At 41.6% G+C, this 21,205-nt stretch overlaps 1 long non-coding RNA gene across 1 annotated transcript; it reads right to left on the bottom strand.

The window, feature by feature from the left end:
• Positions 1-2,100: 2,100 nt before the first annotated feature.
• LOC123983929 lies at positions 2,101-3,863 on the bottom strand. The gene is made up of 3 exons (XR_006828332.1): positions 3,469-3,863; positions 3,274-3,369; positions 2,101-2,989 (listed from the first exon to the last, which is right to left on the bottom strand). It is a non-coding gene; the product is annotated as an uncharacterized LOC123983929 (long non-coding RNA).
• Positions 3,864-21,205: the final 17,342 nt, after the last annotated feature.

Genomic DNA, 21,205 nt, shown 5'->3' on the forward strand with positions numbered 1-21,205 from the left:
TGAGATCGGCCTCGGGGGCTGCTGTCACTGCCTGCACTGTAGGGAGGGATGCCTCTGGCTGGGCTGGGGGACCGTTGGCCTGGTTCTCCCGCGTTATCACTCCCTGGCGGCAGGGAGCTTCCCGGCACGGCTTTCTGCTGTTCGTCCTTGGGGCGGGGTACAGCTTCCCCCGGGACATGCGGTCTGGGGTCCTTTGCGCTTTGGGGGGGTCGCAGGGTGTCCTGGCTTCTGGGGGTGGGGGTCTCTGCGTGGGTTGATCCGATTGCGGTTTGGTGGGCTGCGGTGGGATTGTGGGGCGATTGTCAATGCATCTTGATGCATTGTGCTTTTTCCCTGGGCAGGGTCACTGGATGGCTGCTGGGCGTTTAGTTTGTGCATTGGAGTCCGGGGGAGGCATTTCCTCATTGGCTTGGAGGGACCTGTTTGCGTCCCTGTTTTGCTTCGTTGGCCTCGGATCCGTGCTTCCCCATTTCTCTGTCGGCCAGTTGTTGAACCCCTCTGGATACTGAGGTATATAGTTATTTTTCGGGATGTGCAGTGTGGGTGTGGGGCAGGGCTGTGCTCCGGTTTGTTCTGGGTTTGTGCCTGGAGTTCTCGGCCCTTGACCGGTGGGTGGGTTGTTGGTGGCATGCAGCTGAGCTAGTTGATTTTGCCTCGTTGCTGGTTTGGCTGGTGTTGCACGGCGGCCGGGGGGTGTGCTGGGCATGGGGGATGTCGGCTGGCGCCGGCGGCCTTAGTTTTTTCCGGCGGTTGGGGGGACGGCGGACTTTTATTGGCGGGTGCACGGTGACCTATGCGGTGCGTTTGCTGCCGGGCTGGGACTTGCTGCTGGTGTTTCTCTCCGCTGGCTTTCGCTGTCGTGTTGTTCCGTTTGCTCTCTCTCGTTTGCCCGACCTCGCACGCGGGATTCGCGAGTGGCTGCTGGGCATTGGGTGTCGCCGTGCTCGTCACTTGTGCATTGGTGTTGATGATTGCGTGGCATTTGGGCATTTTGGTTGTTTGCTGCGCGGCGGTGGGGTGCTGGGTGGGGGGGGGAGCACTGGTCTATGTTGTGTGCGCGCCGCGGTCGGTCCGGGCACTGCTCTTCCGTGGGTTACGCTTTTTGCGTTCCGTCGGCATTACGTTGTCAACTGGCATTTGGGTCGGGGTCTTCTGTGTTTGCATTGCGGTGCATCTGGGAGTCTTTGTTTTTTTTTTATTTGATTTATTCTTTTTCTTTCTCCCACCCCTATTGGCTACTGGGGTTCTTGCCTGCCTGTTGCTGGGGTAGGTGTGGCACAGTCGTGGCGCCCCACTCTCACTAACAACTACATTCTTTAACAGGCTTATGCGCACACACATGTACACACACACGCACACAGACACACACAGACACAAACAAACTTAGGTTGTCCCTGGTAGAATTATTCCTGATGCTTTTCTTTCAGTTACTTATTTAAATTAATTATTATCCCAGCTCTCGTGGCTGTGCTGTGTTGCTTATTTTGTGTATGTGACTGTTTCTTGTTTCATTGAGCAGATAAGCCTGAGCTGTGTTAGGTGAGGGATTCCCCAGAAGGTAAAAGTATACATTACCGCAGTCGTGCGGCGGCAGTGACCTGGAGGTTTTCAACGGTAGAAATGCGGCAGCGAATGCTGTAACGTTATATGGATCGGATATGCCCAACACTTGCAGTTTGTGTTCATATCTTTCTTTTTCTTAAGTTGAAAGGTGATACAAATAAAATTTGACTGCTTTTGCGGCGTCTCTACGGGCTATGTTGGTCCGTTGTTTTGCCCTCCAAGTCACAGCGCATGTCACGTGACTGAAAACTATGAATTGGAAAGTAGGCTAGCTAGCAGCAACTTTAGCAACAGGTAGCTAAAATATACACTAAACATTGTACATGGAGCAAAAGGAGCAATGACAGCAAAAAAAAGATATAAAAAGCATACTGTGTGTGTGTGTGTGTGTGTGTTTGTATGTATATATACACACATTTAAATTCATTCTCATCACAGTTTACAATTTTGATTCATTTTGCATTGAAAGAATAAAATGTATTTTCAAAAGGAACATCAATTTCACCTTCCAAATTAACCTAAAACTATTTCCTCAGGGTTTACAACTTAAGACATCCATGTAGATGTTATGATAGAAATGATCAAGCTTCTGTCTCATTGAGTGGATAATTGCCTCATCCCTAAAGATTCTCTCAACTGTGAAGTCAGTGTGGGTATCTGTAATAAAATCCCACCACTGAAGTCTGCTTACAGCCAATTGGCCTTGAACCTGATAATAGTATTTGTGGCTCTTCTTAAGGGAGGCCTGGCCTTTGCGTGTGATGAGGTGTTTAACTTGTGCAACATTTTCAACATTGTAACTCTTTACCTCAGCTAACCCAAATGGCGGTGTTCCCTTTGGGTTGAAGACTTTAGCATCAGGGCTGGCTCCAAGGTGAGGTGCATCAGGGTGGATGATGATCCTCTTGTGCGATACCTTCAAGCTCATGATACACGGGGCAACTTTTTGAGCAATGTTGCTGGGCAGTGTTGCTGGTGGCAAGTCAGACTATGTTTTGAACGGGTAGTGGCGGGGCTGGGCACTTGGCGGAGTAGTGGGGGAATTGGATTACGGTAGTAATCTTTACTCATTACCATTGACGGCTACAATGCCCAGCACCATTGCTCTAAAAGTCGCTCCGTGTATCATCAGCTCTCCAAGTGGCAATGTTGCTTGTAGTTGGGCTCAAAATCTAGTGGAAATTTACAGTTGTAACCGTCAACAGGCAACTGAGGAAACTCAAGGGAACTTGGATGTTTAATAATGTCTCTGCTTGTTTCAGGAGGGCATTGATAAGAAAGCACAGACCAAATGGAACATGGCCAAATTTAGAGTCCACCAAAGTAAGGTTGTCAAGCCCGTGCAGCAACTTGCATATCCCTGGTTGTGGACGCATGTCTTCCAGTTTCTCCCCGCTGGCCATGACGCGATGATCTGAAAGAGGACCTGCAAAGTGACATATGTCAAGTTTAATTTAGATTTCATGATGTCACGCAACCTTTCAAACTATAACAGACAGTCACGCTAATCACCTCCCTTTACACGTTTCTTATGCAAAATGCCCGAAATAACTCCTTTAATAGTGTTAAGGTGCCCCAAACTTCAATTCTAAAATTTTATTATAAATTGCCAAAGATAATATCACAGAAGGCCTATATAAAAAGTAATAAATACTATTCACTCTATGTTTGTTAGGTAGCTGTATAATAGCTGGGGGCTCATTCACTCACCGACATATGCTCTGTACAGTGTGCACTTCACACCAGTCCTGACCCTATTTTTTGTCCTTTCCACTGGTTTACACACCGCCATATCATTTGTAGCCTCTGGAATAAAGTAATGAATCATAAATGATTAATTTACAAACAAGTCGATACAAACTGTTAGTCCAACATCACCAAGTATAACTAATATTAATATCTGACCTGTGTCCTTGGAAGTGCCACCATGTGATTGCACAGGGCTTTCCCAGCTGAGCAAGAACATGACATGTGCTTCAGTTCCACAGGAACCTTTGCAGAATCAAGTGTAACCCGTTATAGGGGCATAAGTGTTATTGCTTAACATTATTTTATTTATTTTTTATTTTATCACACACAATTTGTCAGTCTTTTGTCCTCAAACAACAAATTTCTGTTTTAAGGATATTTACAAGGAGTTTAGCTAGCTACACATAGTAATTTACATCTGACAGAGAAATACACGTAACTACAGTGGGACACTTCCAAGTCTGCAACCGCAGTGTTGTGGTGGCAGCCCGGCTGACGGTGAGTGTCCTGGTTTTTTCTCCTTTTTATCAGTTTTTCTGCTTTTTCCTTGGTTTTCTGTTCCCTGCCTGCCTCCCTGTGTTTTCTCCCCTGTGTGCTCTCTCTCCCTCTGCTCCTGAGCCCAGCCAACTACCTGCACCTGCATCTCATCAGCCACCTCGTCAGCCTGCCACACCTGCCAGTAATCAACCTCATCCCTGCCTGTATTTCAACCCCGGTTCGCCACACCATCCTCGCTTGATCGTCGTTGCTCCATACCCGGTGCCACCCCCACGTTCAGGCTTTCATGTTTCTTGTTTTTTCACATTTACCCTGTGCCTTGTCGCTGTCATCCCTAACCCTGTCTCTCTGTTTCCCTCCCAGGTACACTCACCCTCGTCCTCCGTTCAGTCGGCTGGGCTCATCCACTGGCCCACTCCTCCTCGGACTTCCCTCACGGCGTCCTCCCCGTTCCCCCGCCTCTCCTCGCTTCCTCGGCCCCTGTGTTCCCCGGCTCCCTGGCCCCCTGTCTCCTTGGTTCCCCGTGCCTGTGCTTTCCCAACATCCACCTCTTCCTCCACTCCAGTCCCTTTACCCCTTTCTCCCTCAATAAACCTCCTTCCCTCCGAACTTTGCATTTGGGTCCTCTCTGTCCCCACACCACGCAATCCCACAACACGCAGCAAACTAACAAAAAGTAAACTTAACCCTCTAATCATAACGTTAGATAACTATTCATCTGAGAAACCTGAAGGTAATGAGCCTCCTTATTTTTCTTCATTGACCTGTGACATCGTCCTCTCACTGACACCTCTACCTCAATTGCAATCGAGACTGTTTCAATACAGTGTTTGGGGAAACATTTCATTAACGTTCCTGACTTTTATCTTACACACCAAACACAGTATATAAGTAGTAATATAGAAATTTATAGTCTGTACTATATGAACCTAATCAAGATTAGAGCCTAAAAATGTTCTGTTTGCAAAACAGAAAGGTAATGTTAGCTAGCTAACAAATTGACTGCTGCTATCTAAGTAATAGTTAACGGCAAGAAAAAACAAAAACGCGTACCTCCATAACGTTAATCAAACAGGTACTGTTCAATGAAGAATTTGTAGCCTTTGTCAAGTTTTGAACGTGTTGTCAGTGAAAACTTGTCTGCAAGTCGTTGTATCTCATCAAACCGTATTTTTGGTAGATGTATAAGCGACTGTCTAAACTCCATGCTCCGGAAGTAAAGATTCCCTGCTTCGAGTCAGAATGGAAGTTGTGTGACATCATGTGAAAAGGGCCTATTAGAGCAGAGACAACATCTGGGCTATTCTAGCATTCTAGAAGAATGGTAAAAAAATTCCTTTCGGAAATCCTTCCCAGCAGAGTTGAAGCTGTTAATAACTGCAAAGGATGGGTCAACTCCATATTAAACCCTACGGATAAGAATGGGATGTCATTAATCTTCATGTGCATAGAAAGGCAGGCGACCGAAATCTTTTGGCAATATAGTGTATATTGTTCAGTATCGCCTTACTTGCAGAATGTTGAAAGCACTTTATCAGTGCTGGCATGAAGCATGGGCTCCTTTTCACAGGTGTAACAGAAAAACAAATACACCTGCATTCGAGTTTTGTTTCATTTTCACACCTAACCTGCTCTGATGGTGGATTTTGCAAGCCTCAGTGTTCCACCATCCCCAGTAAAGGTCACTGAAAAATGACAAATGTTAGTGTTGTGTACACCAACATCATATCTCAAAGCTTAACACAGCTGTGTTAAGAATGTGTTAATACTACTCAAATAACTGTGATTCATAGCTTTCTTTGAATCAGTTTAACTGGAGGACAATTACTTTCTCCCTATATTTCAAACTTCCACTGCCCTTACAATTAAAGTGCCAAGTGAGTTTTCCTTTTTGGTAAAATAATAATAATATAGGAAATGGGAAACAGGCACAGGCCCTGCAATGGACTGGCAACCTGTCCAGGGTGTACCCCGCCCTGCGCCCGATGTCAGCTGGGATTGGCTCCAGCCCCCCTGTACGCAGAATAAGTGGCTGACGAGGGATGGATTGATGGATGGAAACAGGCACAGTAAAATTTTTGAAAAGTCCGGAGGGCTGGTTTGAGTCTAACTCGGACCAGAGGTGCAGAGTGTGGACTGGTAGCTGGAGAGTTTCACCTCCCAGGCACTGCCGAAGGTGGCCTTGAGCAAGCCCCGGAACCCCTAATTGCTCGGGGCACCCCCTCACTCTGACATGTTTCCGTGTGTTGATTATATGGGTCCTGTTTGTGCACCTGTGTGTATAATAATAACAGAGTGAAAAAACATTGAATTTCCCCTTGCGGGATTAATGAAGTATATCTTCTTCTTATAAAATCCTGCAACAAGCAGAAGGGAAGCTGGAAGGTGGGAAGGTCAGGGGGTTCCAAAAGTAAGCTTTTAGACAGGAACCTCTTAACAGGGTTTTCCAGACATGTTTAGATCGGTAGCAACATCTCACATTAAATCATATATTCATCACTCTCATCTCATGTATAAGTTACAACTTGTTGTTAACACTTTGATTCTCACTTTTTCCCTGGCATTTTATCTTTGCCTAAAAAGATGGCTTTTTATATGATGTTTAGCTTAAACTCCAGCACAAGAAAATCTAATCAAAAACAATCAAATTTCAACTGTTTCCATGTTTTAAGCTCTCAGCATGGTCCGTGCTGCAACCCATGCTGTCTGCAACAATAACTGTGTACATACTTTGCTTTCATCCATGTGGGAGTTGCCATTGCTCTCCAAGACTGTAGTAGACTGTAGTAGCAACCACACAGGAAGGCCGCTTTTAAAGAGTAAAGCAGGCAACAGGTGTGTTCGAGATGACTGCGGCTGACTTTTGCCAACTTGATAGTCTAACATGAGGTGCAGGTGACTGCAGTGGCGAGGTGTAAAAACACTGGCGTCAAGTTGGACACATTCTACCTCCGGTAGACTGTGTGAGCTTACGGTGAGCTTAGAACAATGACTGATCTTGCGACATTTGCAAAGATAAATGCAGTCGGAACAACATTTCTAACCAGCGTACTTTATTTGAAGTCCATCACGTTAAGTCAGCGCTGCGCAGTGCCTCATGAAGTCAAGCGCACCTAATACCATACGTGATGGTATTTAGTTAAAGGTTTTGACTGACTGTGTACAGCAATGTGTAGATTTCTACTTGGTTCCATGACCTGCTTGTTTGAATGTGTTGGTTATCTTATTATTGGTGTGTTTTCGAAGGAGATGAAAGAGAAGATGATTTGGTTGGGTCAGATTTTACGAGGCACACATCAACTGTGTTTTGCGCTAGCACAATTATGTAGTTTTGGCCTGCTTTCATCTCTCACTCTTAATTTGACATAAAAATAAAATACTGTTGGCCAGCTGTATCAACATTTAAACAGAGAAAGTTAAAGGATAGAAAATGTTTTCTTCTTAACTTCAGTACTGTGCTGAATGACAGCCCATTCAACCACCGTTTAGTGTCCTCTTGCTCTCTGATGACCTTGTGTATTAAATGGATAGCAGGGGATTTTTTAAGTGGGACTGTAGGAGGTTCTTATCCACAGTCAGTGTATATTACCTGCAGTAGATTAAGGTCAGCATGTCCCCAGTTTAGAGAAGCACAGGTTTCTACCAGCATAGAAGCTAAGCAGTGTACTGCTAAGGACAGGGTCAGCAGATAACGTGTTTTAGCCACCTACTGCAGGTAATACACTCACTATGGATAAGTACCTCATACAGCCCCACTTCAAAAATCCCCAATGATCCTTTTAATGCAGCAAAATTCACAATATAGCTGTTCTCATTTACATATTTTCCCGTTTCTGTTGTCAGACAACAAAATACTTACTTGTCATAACATTAAGAAGCTAGCAGTAGATTCCTATTAGATTACATATGATGGTAGCTTGCAAAACGTTAGCCCCAACTGTTAAAGGCTTAATGTTACGTTACAGAGTGTAATTCCCCACACCCTATGTTGGATTCTTTTTTGGAGTAACGTTACTGCTATCGACAGTGCTGTGTGAGATTATTGTCTTGAATATGACTATTGAAAGAGAAAGGCAATATTTTTGTTACAAGATGTTATTTCTTTCAGTGATCGATTCTTGTTAAGTTGTGATGCCATCAGATCTGCTACACACAGCTTAAACTGTAAGTCCTAGCCTTGGCTACTTGACATTTGACTGCTGATATTACATTGTCTGTCTTCAAATAAAAATATTTAAAGACTGTCATCTATATTTTGAGGTGATGCTCCTATGTTCTATATTCTCCCATGTGTGATATTATAATACTGTCAACATAAAAGCTGAGCCATCTTCTATTGTTAACTTCATATTTTACATTACCTGTAGCATTTATTACACATTTATTTCCCTCCCATAGTCACAGTGTGGATCATTTGTCCCACCTGGTGCCCAGAGAGCTACAGAGGCCTTGAGAAGCTTCCTCATTGTGCTGGACATCAGAATCTGTGGGAGCGGACTGACGTGGAAAGGCCTTCTCTCCTTCTGTTTACTTTTACATTTAGTTTTAAATATTGTCCACTTTTTGTTAATGGCCATTTAAAAATGTATGAATTATTGTTCACATTGCAATATCCATTCCATATATTTGAACTCTGTTTGTCTCTGTTTTGTGAAAATGTCAAAGTCAATTCAAAGGACAAGCTAATCAAACAACACAAATATAACATCAAACATTAATGCTGAACTCTTGCTAAGGGTTAGAAGTCTAGTAGAAGTTAAAAAGTGAAAATACTAATTTCCTATTATTGTAGTATTTCTGTTTGTGCAGAGTATTTCCACTTTCTACCTTATACTTTAAGGTAAATTACTTACAACCATCACCAAAACGTTCCAAAGTTTTGGAAGACTTTTTTTGAACATTTACTGTTTGACATAAGTCTAGTTTAAACACAAAAGAATGTGTCCACATCTAAACCAACCTGTGGATGATTGCTGAAACTGAGAATGACCTGCACAGAGTAATAATGAATCCCACTAGTTGGTATCATTAATAGTGGCATTGCAAACTCTGAGGTCTGATTGAATGCACAAGTCCAAAAAAGACCAGTATAAAACATCAGCTTTACATTTTTTACTTTTTACTCACATAGATGCAATATGTTAAATACCAGCTTAATGGTTTCATTTACAAATTCACTAACTAATTATTCTCAATACTCAAGTGATAGTTTTAATTAATTTAAAATCATGTCTTGCATTCATGAAATAATTAATATTAAAAGGTTACAAATTTAAAAGTTGTTTGTATGACTTGAAGTGATGTGTTGTAACAGTAATTATAATGACAGAACCTGTGGATAGGAACCCAGTGTCAAAAATCAGTAGTGTTCAGGTGTTGTGGAGTGAAAGTAAAAACAAAAGGCTAAGCAAAGCAGTGAGGTGGAGGAGCTGGAACAGAAGCTGGTGAGCAACGCTGGAAGCTAGGACCTCTTTAGAGCTGGATTCAGCAATCCACATCTGGAATGATGCTGCCATCAGCTTACCTGGCCCTTTAAAGACAACATGGGTAGACAGTTACTGACACAGCTTCTTCCCAACTCCCATAAACATACTGAACTCTGAGATTGCTTCAGCATAATATTCTCTATGGCATGTAATAGTAATTATGGTAGCAATATGCAATTCATCGTTTACTCATATGCGCAATATTAATCTTTGTTGCTGGACACTGTGCTGTAGTAATCCATGCTGACAGACAATAATAGCAGATACCACTTGAACACTGAAGTTAGCTCTTATTAAATAATAAATATGTTATGTATAGCTCTTATGTTATATTTATTGTTGAACTGGTACAACTTGACATTCTTTTATCGAGAATTTAAATGCATCTTTGGGTTGTCAATAAAGTAATCTCGTGCTACCCAATAACAAAAAGTATTCTGGGCCCTCACAGGTTAAAAATACAAGCAGCTGGAGAGCCTACACAAACTCAGAAGCAGCTGTCACACACCTAATTTCTCGCTATGACTAATCTAACTTTACCCAACTCAAGAACATCGCCCTAGTTACAGCCCAGCTAACGTTACCTGTCTTAACCGCATGGCAACCACTGACGCTCCCCCCTCAACTCTCTGCCTTAAAACATTGTGTCCGTCCCTCAGTCCAGGTGCAGCCACTTTAGTTTAGTTTCCGCAGGTCTTTTCTCTAACACAGTGACTCCGTTACAGTAACGTTAACTGTTACCTATCCAAATCTAACATTACCTGTTTGGCAAGTTTAACGTTAACATTGCATAACATCAGCTAACTGACGAGGTTGACCATTACTTTCCAACTTCTAACAGACGCCTTTTTTAGTATTATCACACTAAATTCAAACACTTCTCTAAAACAACTTCTGTGCATGATTCTTTAAACACTGTGGTTAACATACACTCCCGTTATTTTAGCATTGTTAGCACAGCTTGGCAGAGCTTGAAGCTTGCTAATTAGCTAGTTAAATAGCTAAGCTAACTAGCTAACATTATTTTCTGATACCTGCTAAATATAATAAACTAAAATACTAGAATTTCATTCACCAACTGGAGCACAAGCTTCCTGGTCATCTAATCCTAACTTTAGTGCCATACAGCCCTTGACCCTCACTGGGCTTGCTAATACTGTTATTTTGTAAGAGCTTAGTCTTGCTTCCCCCATACACACTGAAACATCAAGCCAGTGATTCAGACACCCTGGAAACTGTTCTGGAAAAGCTGAAACTGTGTAGGTGAAGAATACAGTTTTATTGTGGATGGAAGGTTGAAACAGAGAGAAAAACACGTGTTTTAACAGCTTAGTATGAATATACTCTTACTTATATGCTGATATTTCAACTGCTTTCAGCACTTACACGTCAACTCACAGTTCTAATGCTTTCAGCTCTCATTCCTCAACTGAGAGTTAATCAGGTTTGAGGTATGACACTTTAACACTTCAGGCTCGATTTATAATTTCAGCAATTTCAACATCTTTCAGTGCTTGAACTTCCACTCCTTTTCTGTTCTTTTACTGCTCACTGCTCTCTACAATTTATTTTAGGTCATTGAACTTTGATTCTCACTGCTTCCCTTGTGTTTTACACTTCCTTACAAATAGAGTGGATTTGTTCGAAAATTAAAAATCAAATCAAATTGACCAATCAGCATCCTTAAAGGTGTAGGAACTGGCCACCTGTTGAATTTATTCTCCAACTAACGGGCAGCCTATCACCAGAGGAAACATGGCTGAGCATGGCTCAGGTGGTAGAGTGGTTGTCTAATCAGAAGGTTACTCCTGATGAGCAGTTGTTTTCTTGCATGGCAGTCTCTGCTGTCTGTGAATATGTGTGTGAACGGGGGGACATTAGGGTGCTACCTGCTAAAAGGGAGTTTTTCCTTGCCTGTGTGTGGCCAAGTGCTTGCTCATGGTGGGAATTGTTGATACCGTACTCTTTGTAATATTATAAACAGAGACCCAGTTCTCACCATGACCACAGCACTTGGCCACAGTGGGAAGGAAAACTCTTTAAATAGGCAGAAATCTCGAGCAGAACCTGGACTGAGGGTGGTTGGCCATTTTCCTCAACCTGTTGGGTTAAAAGAGAGAGAGAGAGAGAGAGCAGGAGGAAAGAGAACACAGCCACTCAACACATAGAGATATATATAATAATAGTAATGGCAATGGTAATAATACAAACATAAATAAAAGTACTAATAGTAATAATGATCAATTATTTTAAGATTTTTAACTGTAACTCTGCACCTGGAAGCATGTATAAATACTGTTCTGAAAATGTGGCTGTTTCTAGTTCCCTTTGCTCCTTTTTCATGTAAATATGTTTGTGTTGAAATTGCTAATGAAGATGGATCTATAAGATTTAACTCTCAAAAAGTGTTATAATGATAACAGGGAGGTTTGTTTCTTACTGCTCCTCAGTGTTTTAGTTTTTGCTTAAAAATTGATTCTTGCTTAGATTTTATTTCAACATCAAAATAAAGAAAATATTATGCTTATAAATCAGAACAATGTTTTGGACTTACCATAGCCTATAGCAAGTCTCCACACCTATAGTATCCCAGCCGACAGCGGTGTAGATAAATAAAAAGGTGCATTGTGGAAGCTGCAGGGAGAAAGAAATGGAAAGAGTGTTTGTAGACAGAGAGCCAGTGGGGGTGGTGTGGTGTGGTGTAGGGAGTATTTGCACTTAGTGTGTGTATGCGTGCGTTTGTGCCCCATGTGAGTATAGGGGCCGTCCTTTCTACAGTGGACCTGTCACACACAATACTTAGCATTAAGTCAGCCCCCTCCTCCTCCTCCCCCCTCCCTCCCTCCCTCCCTCCCTATACTCTATGTGGGGATCAAGCCTCACTCCTCCACAGCGTTCATGTTTGACAGCACAGAGGGAAGAAGAATAGGAAGAAGGAAACTGAATGACTGACGCTTTTTTTCTGACTGTTTGACGCACCGAGGAACTTTTTGTCCATGTCACCAGCAAACCTGAGACCAGGACACCCATCAGCCTACAGCAAAACTCTTTGCCTTTTCCGCGGATTAATTTAACCAGACCGGGATCGATGTAAGTGCAAATAACAGCACTTTTTTCTCTCCTTTCTATGTATCTATTGTCTTTGTGAGTCTGGAGTCCAACAAGCCCTTTTTATTTGTGCGTAAAAAGCAGGGTTTCATTAACTCTCCTACAATGTTAGGCTACAATTTGCAGATTTCCATAACACCAGCATGGCTTGATTCCTCAAATACACATTAAAGTACCAAGAACACACTTCATGGCTCTGAATATGGCTGGAACACACAAAACAGGAGTTTACGTTCGGCTGTGCGCCCACGGAGCAGATTAGGATGCTGACGAGAGGCAACACACTAGGCAACGTGACACATTTAAAAGTATTTAGGCCTATCGCATCTTCCATTCAAACTAAATGATCCCCTGATTACAAATTGCAACAAAAAAAACAACAACTTATACTCAAAGAACAAAACAGACTCTGTGGAGAGGCCCTGTGTTATTGTGGTCTCGCTAAACGTGAAGATTTTACGGTGTTGTGTTCTGGTGACAATCCTACAATCCTAAATTCTCCGTCTGAACGTGTGTGAGGCCTGCAGTGAAAAGGACCTGCGCTTTTCTCCTCTAGTATTATACTGAATGATCATGTTTATAGCTTTGTGTTTTCGCCAAAATCCTTAGACTTCGCAGAGGCGGGCGTCCTGAAAATATTTGGAAGGTCAACAATTTTTGGGGATGTGGGGAAAATTGATAGGTGACAGGTGGCTGCCGGGGCCACAGGAGACCGCGGCCAGAAAAACAGAGCTGTACACCCCCCACCACCAACCTCCCATACACAGACAAACTGTCAGTCTGACTTGTGCTTATAATATTTACATCCATATAACAAACACTATGAGAGATCATTTCAGGGTTTTAACGTTTTAATATTTAAGAGTAAATGTTCATTCCTAACCTTCGAAACAGTAGTTTGACAATAATAAAGATAATAAAAAAAATAATAGCCTATTAATGATATCAAATATAGTTAGGGTCCATTCCGGAGCTCGTTCCGGAGCTCACAGCAGAATCCCACGGTCGTCTTTTGGAGGGTGTATTTAGCCCGCGGTGAGATCGAGACCAATGTTAAACCTGGAGCCCGTTCTGCCTTACTCGCTCAAAATAAACCCATTAATAAAAATACTGGCATTATGGAAGTTATAACGGAAATGTTAAATGAACAGCCTCCAATACTCAAATTGTAACGCAGCTTCATGTTTTAGCATCCTTTTCTTATATTTTATCCTACAATATTAAAAAGCCTAATCTGTATTTTAAGGTTTGGACTACGGTTCCTTTTACCAAACAATTAACTTTCGTTTTTTAACCTCGCACCGTAAATTTTCTTTTATAAAAAAAATCAAAGGCAAGGCAGATTTCCTTTCAAGAATACCCGGGTTAGATTTCATCCAGCAGGCCTTCAGTTAAGTAGCCTCTTTTGCATCTGTTCCCAGGTCAGGACATATGAAAATAACATTTGTTTAATCGAAGTTCACGTTTGGCCTCAGGGAACAATGTAAATATTTCTTTGAGTGTTTATCACCCAGCCGCGAGCACCAGAGCCAGGTCCGAAGGCCTCGGCCTGTTGTGAGGCCCTGCTGTAGTTCACCACAGCACATCTCTGTACACAGATCTGTAGTTCATTTTAGTATATATCACTAGTTTGTCGTTATAGCGAAGAAACCAACTCCAATGCTCTTAACGAGTGGGAACTTAAATTTGAAGAAGACAATTCAAATACGCTAGCTAAAACAGAATAATAATAATATGACTGGAAATGTTGAATTCCTTTAAAAACATTAACCGCAAACAGGAACTTACTTAAAACTTCATATTCTTATAATACCACCTCCTAAACTTAATTTATAAAATCGACTATTTGTTAAATATGCTGCGTATCTCTTGTCGAATTTCTCTAATTTCATTTATTTCCTATAAATTAGAGACGTTGTTTCACACTTTAGAGCCAAATCAGTGAAATCATTTTTTGGCTCTACCGTAATAAATTGTTGCTGTAGAAAGGCTGTGTTATAATCACTGTTGTGGACTGTGTGTTACCGCGCACAGCCCATTATTTCCCGGCAGTGCGCGGAGCCAGTGATCCTGCTGCAGGACTCGGCCTCACTCCCTCACTCATATGCAAATGCTGCAGAAATTAACATCTACAAACATTGGACTGAAATTCCATCTGCCGCCTCTTCGAGGAGGCCCTTAATAAGTTCTCAGACAGCAAAGTGACACATATCTTAATCAACTCTTAATCCCGGGAATTAATTCTGGACGCGTTTATGAATAATTCCCGGGCTAATGCCTGCAGTCCGTGGAAATGTCTGCCACGCGCACCGCCAGATGGACCCGACAATCTCACGAAAAATGAGAGGATTTTTGCTTCCATTATTATTTTTTATTATTATTAGGTTATCACCAGATATATATTTTAATGAGGTCGGTGTCACCGGTGACAGCTTATGCAAAGCGCTGTAGCTTATGCAAACCGAAGTCTCTCAACTTGCTGTCCCTTTCTGAACGGGAGGCCCCCAACATTCAGTGTAAACACATGGTCCCATCCTAGCAATGTTGTAGGCTTTATTTAAGCAGAAAAGCAACTGAACAGCATGTCAGGTAGCTGTGGAGATAGAGGTGGGTGCTTCAGTTTCACAAGTGAAGCCTAGGAAATAACCTGGGCCCTCTGATATCCACTGAAGAGGAGGGTGAAAACTGAAGCTCAGGTAAACTGATTTTTATAAACTTCAATCACTGTGTATTACCACAGAGGCAACTCAGCATCAATACAGCCACCAGCATTAGAGCATCTCAGGATCAGTCTGTCAGCTCCTGAGCACCTCAGCATGCTTGTTAGCTCAGTGATAGTTTGTTGGCCATATCCACTCAGAAGGAGGGGGAGACAGGCTCTTGATTCAGGAAATATAATCATGTGGCGCCCCTGGTTTGTGTGTGTGTGTAGCATGGGAGGAGGGGTAGGGGGGTACTGACACCTTGTTCTGGACAAAATGACTGGCTTGCATCACCCCTCATCCCGTCCTGCCAAGCCAGCCGGCCTCTCAGCACCACATTGACACCAGACCGCCTGTCCATCCATCACTGCCGCTGCGGATATAGCCCCTCACACTGGCTCACATTCATATTTCTGACCAAAATACTGGACCTTGCTGATACAAGACTTGGTTTCTGCTCTCACAAAGGGACAGCTGTTGCTCTGTCAGGCAAGTAGGCCTACCCTGACTGAACTGTTCCAACAGCCTCTGGGACTTGTTTGTGGAGTCTTTGATTTTAAAATCCAGGAAAACGACTCAACACACATCTACAGGAAAGGTAATGCCGTTTTAAACAAACAAAAAAATTTTTCATTTTAAAGCGTTAAATGTAACATGTAACTTGCTTGTGTTTGAATTCATCTTTTTTCCTGTACATTTGTTATCAGTTGTGTTACTTTCAACAAAGGAAAACTCAATTATTTCAAAAGGATTTAAAACAGTTACCTGTCTTGAAGAAGTAAAAAACTCACTGTAGTAGAGGGGATTTTATGATGGCTGGTTATGTTTGCCAGATCAGTCATTTTCCTGTAACATGTTGTGGACATGGTGCTACACCATCAGAGGAAGCTTGCTGAGATGTCAGACCAGGGCTGTTTGAAAAACACAAAAGTTGTACAGTTTTGAAATCCCAACACAGACAGATGATTTTTTTTTGTTACTGGGCCATTTTACTAAACAAATAAATAGTATTTGTGATTATGAACAAGGGAATAACTGTCCTTTATGACCCACAAGTCAAATTTAACCTACAAATCCATTTCAGAGGCTCATTAATCCAAAGCCAAAACACAGAGGGAGTGTGCCTATCTCTCTACTGGGATACTTGACCTTCTCCTTAGTCTCGCATATTTTCCCTATGCAGCGATGGCCTCTTACCGACAGAAGAATACCCATTTTCCTGTCTCCTAATCTTTTCTGAAATGTGCCGATAATTCTCACAGGTACTAAACGAAGTACAGATGCAAGTGTTTCTTTAAAGTCTCTGTCAAATGTTACTTGTGTTAGCAGTGACAAATATGAAATGTGCATTAGGCATTATTTTAAAGGGTTGAGGCATGTTTGTATGGCCAAAATAAGACAACTGATATATTTGATAGAAGAAAACATTGGCTTCTATCAGATGTCACAGATATTTAGTGGTCATAAAGTGCTAAACCTTTAATCAGAATATGCAGGTTGGCTTTAGTGCAGTATTATGCTGCTTTGTCAGAATGACTGACACAATATTAAGTGAGGGTCAGTCAGAGTTTAAGGGAAAACACTAGTAATTTACATTGATGACATTGTTCACTTTTGCATGCCAAGTTTAAATCATTGTAATAATTGAAACTAGAAGAATATGAAGCTCTGTGGTAACTGGATGGGGACAAAATGACAAAGCAAATCTCTATTTGATGAGTTTTCAAGCATAATTTATAGTATTTATAGACAAGTGCAAGTTGTTTTTGGTCTGAATTTCCTTTAAAAAATGTACTTTGCATAAACTTAATATCAGAGTTTTATAACCCTCACATGTCTTAAGTGCTTGATGTATGCTTGATGTAGATGTATCTTTAGCTACTAAAGTGGAAGTCTTTTCTACAAGATTTCTTTTTACAGGAAAGCACAAAATAGGCCTATATCAGATACCTTTAATAAAAAATTTAATTGGCATGTCATATTTAGAATATGCTGTATTCCTGTAGGGGTCTTTAACATCAAACATTTACCTGAGTCTTCAACAGAGCCGTAGTTACCACTGAGGACAAGGCGCTCATGTAATCAGAGTTGTATCTGGGAATTTGGGTGTTGTAATGACCTGGAGAGGAGTTTACATTTTACAGTTATTCACAAATTACATATAGTGGGGTTTAAAGGGGGATTATGATACATATTGGACTAAATATCCAGCATTTGCATTTAGACAAAAAGTAAATAATACTAAAATGTAATAGAAAAATATAGAGAGCATCCCTCTGTATCCCTCCAGAATTATAAATAAATAAAATCATCACTAACAATTTATTGCTCAGAACAATTCCTCCTCTTGTCCTCTAAGACTCACACTTGAAGCTCTAAAAGTGGAACGGCTGATATAAAGCTTATGCTGATGTTCAAAGAGCGCAGAGGGAAATAATGTAATTTTAACAAGTTCAAATGGTGACAGTGAGTCTGGTTCAAGGGTTCAAGATTTCAACCTAGTTGTACAATGTGTTGTTGTTGGTGAAGGGGGGGTTGTTGTTTGACGCAATGCCATGCTTCTGAACCAGCCTCCCCTGAGAGGCTTCAAATTTAACCTCAGCAAAAGTCACATGTGACCGACACACAAAGGACTGGCATGGTGGCAAACCAAACACAACGGGGGTGGGGGGCAGAGAGGTGAGGGGGCAGACAAATGTGCCAATTCCCATGAAAATCTAAATTTGCTCGTAACCACAACATGACTAGACACAGAGAGACTGGCAACATCCAAACAGTCAGCAGGTCTTAAAAACCCCCACCTCACACTCTGTTTGATTTGTTAGGGATGAGGCCTATCAACTTCTTAAATCTTTGATGACATGGATTCATAGTAGTCTACAGCAGCTTGAGACTTTGCTCTAAATCTGTAAACTTTAGGTTTTACTCACCAGTGTTTTGGGAAATGCACGGTACATAGAAAAGGAGGGTAAAAAGTAACATGTTTAGGTGGGCTGAGCCTTCACTTCTTTTATTCCTCTATCCACATTCCCTATGTTTGATATAGTGGTTTGACATTTGTATGTCTTTGCTTTTATTGGCTGTTATGTTCAATACTTTGCCTGCTAAATACCTTCTAAATGTGACCTGACATCACAGGTATAATAATTAAGTCACATGAGCACATCATGAGGACATCATTACTTTTTGAAGTAAAACTTTTGACTTTTGGATTAGGATGCATTTTTTGATCAAGCAAGTAAGTGTAAGACAGATATTATGTTTCTTTTTGACTAGCATTCTAGCCATAAATCACCCCCAACATTTTCAAGGTGTCAACTGCTCTGGGATAAATAAACGACCAGCTATTTCTGGGCTCCATTGAGCAGCAGTGCTTTATCACCGGCTAGAATTTGGCTTGGAAATGTCATCGTGTATTTTACAGCAATAACTCTATTGCTCGCCCCATGTAGCCCAAAATAGAGACAGCCCAGGACAGGTCTTGTTATAGCTGCTTATGTCAGGCTCACATTAAGGGATCGGGATTACAACCACAACCAGGGCTGAATGGAAAGATAGAAGAGAAAATAGAAATAGAATGCACTGCTATTTTAAGCAAATACACACAAAGCCACATCAAATCCAAGAGTCCATGATACTGACTGATATCAATGGATACTTTCTCCAAACAGGACACTAAATCTATACGTAGTCTCTAGAGGAAAACATCTCTGGGAGGTCAGGTGTTCTTTAACCTAAAAGAAAAAATACATTTACAAAATCTAGCAATTAACACATTGTGATGAAACTGTAATTGTGATATTAATCCAACAAAATAATGAGAAATACTATGTAAATGACTGTATCACTAATGCACTACTGACAATGGCTGTGTTTCTTTGATGAAGACCTTATGGTATTTGTGTATTAGGAGCATATAAACTGAAAATGGCATATTTTAGTATTTCCTGTTTTTCGTTTTTTCTTTTTTTTAAACTCAAAAACCGTGTAAAGCTGCTGTGCTTTAGACTCAGCTTTAGATGTGGAGTCTCAGGGACAAAATGCACCTATTCACTATATTCATAATGTCTTTTGCTGTGTTGGATGATGGCGTCAGTTAATATGTTTTAGATAGGCCTATTTTTGTGAGTAAATCAAACTGAAACTGTAAAGGCATGACTGCATTTTAGGATTATAGAAATAGGCTATCAGGCGAGTAAATCGAACTGATCACTGTTAACTCACGGCACTCATTGGGCCTATATTATGAACATCAGTAGTATTGTAATAGTGACAGGAGAACGTTGGGCCAGCCTGGCCCGACCGGCCGCCTCCAGGTGGCCACAGCGGCTACAGCGGTGACGGTATGTTGTCTGTCCCCGGGTCCCGCGGCTCGCTGTGAGCGTCAGTGTTGGGAGAATAAACCCTGACATGTGTCTGTCTGTGTGTCTCTGCAGAGCCTGGGTATGGATTTTAACCTGCTGACGGACAGTGAAGCCCGCAGCCCAGCGCTGTCGCTCTCCGACTCCGGGACCCCGCAGCACGACCAGGGATGTAAAGGCCAGGACAACAGCGGTAAGATCATCAGACCTACCGTGCATAGACCGAATCACCACAATGATCTTGAAATGGAAGAAAATGCTCAAAACAATGACAGTTGTGGATCAATCAGGCATATCATGCATACGAAACGGCAGGAAACATTCGATGGGCTAATAGTAATAATACTCTGGAGAGGACGGCAAATTTCTGTGCAGCAGCTTTAATGCATTATAGATGCAAATTGGCTCCAAAACAAACAGACTGTAATTCTTTTCTGCTTTGCGTCCCGAGATGTCCTCCGTATTTCTGCATGCTGGCTCATACGGAGGCACCAGAAGAGAACCATTTCGGCAGTGCATTTTGAGCTAGAGTACAGTTTAACCAGAGCCAATTAGGCCCACCAAGGTTTAATATCTGTAAAGGGCAATGAGGGGTATTAAAGGCAGCTCACATGCACCAGTCTGCACATCCTGAAATCAAAGCCATCTTATCTTGAGGTGATCATCAGCCTCTTTAAAATCAGAAATATCAACTTTATTAGCATCCATTTAATAATCTGTTTTTCACCATCTATGGAATATTTCAATTAGCCTATCTGTAGGCTATTTCATGATCAAACAATCTAACCAATGAATGGTGATTTAAAGTAAACTGTCAGGACATTAAACCTACAACTACTAGGACTGAGAGAAAAAACTAAATAATAACTCAAGGTCTACTTACTAGCTTTTGCTGTGACTTTCCACCGCATCTCTTGGCATTCCTCAAGGAATGGATTTTACTTAGCTGTCATAGGTGCTTTAGTTGTCATTACGTAGCTGACATTTAGGTGATATGAGAATCATATGGAGCTGTATCCTCTCTGCTCGTAAGCTTTACTCAACTCTGTTTTACATAAACTGACAGTTTTAGCTCACACAGTTCTGTAACATGATCAGGCATTATACATGACAAATAATCACCTAGGTGGATTGTCTGAAGTCTCTCTCTAACTTCTCCAAATAGCCTATACCAGCTTAACCCACCCGCTAACAGTGAGTCTATATCTATCTAGTGGTGTTCAAGTGTGTGTGTTTATGTGTGTGTAACCCAATCTAATTGCTAAACTGTGTGTGATTAGAAATCCCAGTCCTAACAAATGGTCAGACACAAACTATTTAGGAAAGAAATGTGGTGTAAAATGTGTTCATGTATATCCTGCTGCACCAGTCTTCTTATTTATTTATAATTCTTATGTAATTAATTCAGTCTTAAATACTTTAGTCTTCAATAAAACTGGCTTGCTGTCTGCAAACCTTTCTCTAGTGGGACCTGAAGCTTTTTATCGGGCATACATATTTATTGAAAGGGGCCCAGGTGGTGGATTTTAGCACAGGAAAGAGAAATAGAGGCAGTTTTAACGTAAAGCCCTTACTGACAGATATCTCAGGTGCATTTCTTTTGCATTGATAAATTGGTTTTATTTGGGAGGTTAACCCATAATCCAAGATTTACTAGGGACTAGGGTGGGAGGATTACCAAATTATCAAAATGTGGTGATGACTATACTATAAATGCTATAAATTATGCAATTATTGT

This window comes from Micropterus dolomieu, linkage group LG15 (assembly GCF_021292245.1).
Source record: "Micropterus dolomieu isolate WLL.071019.BEF.003 ecotype Adirondacks linkage group LG15, ASM2129224v1, whole genome shotgun sequence".
NCBI lineage: Eukaryota > Metazoa > Chordata > Actinopteri > Centrarchiformes > Centrarchidae > Micropterus > Micropterus dolomieu.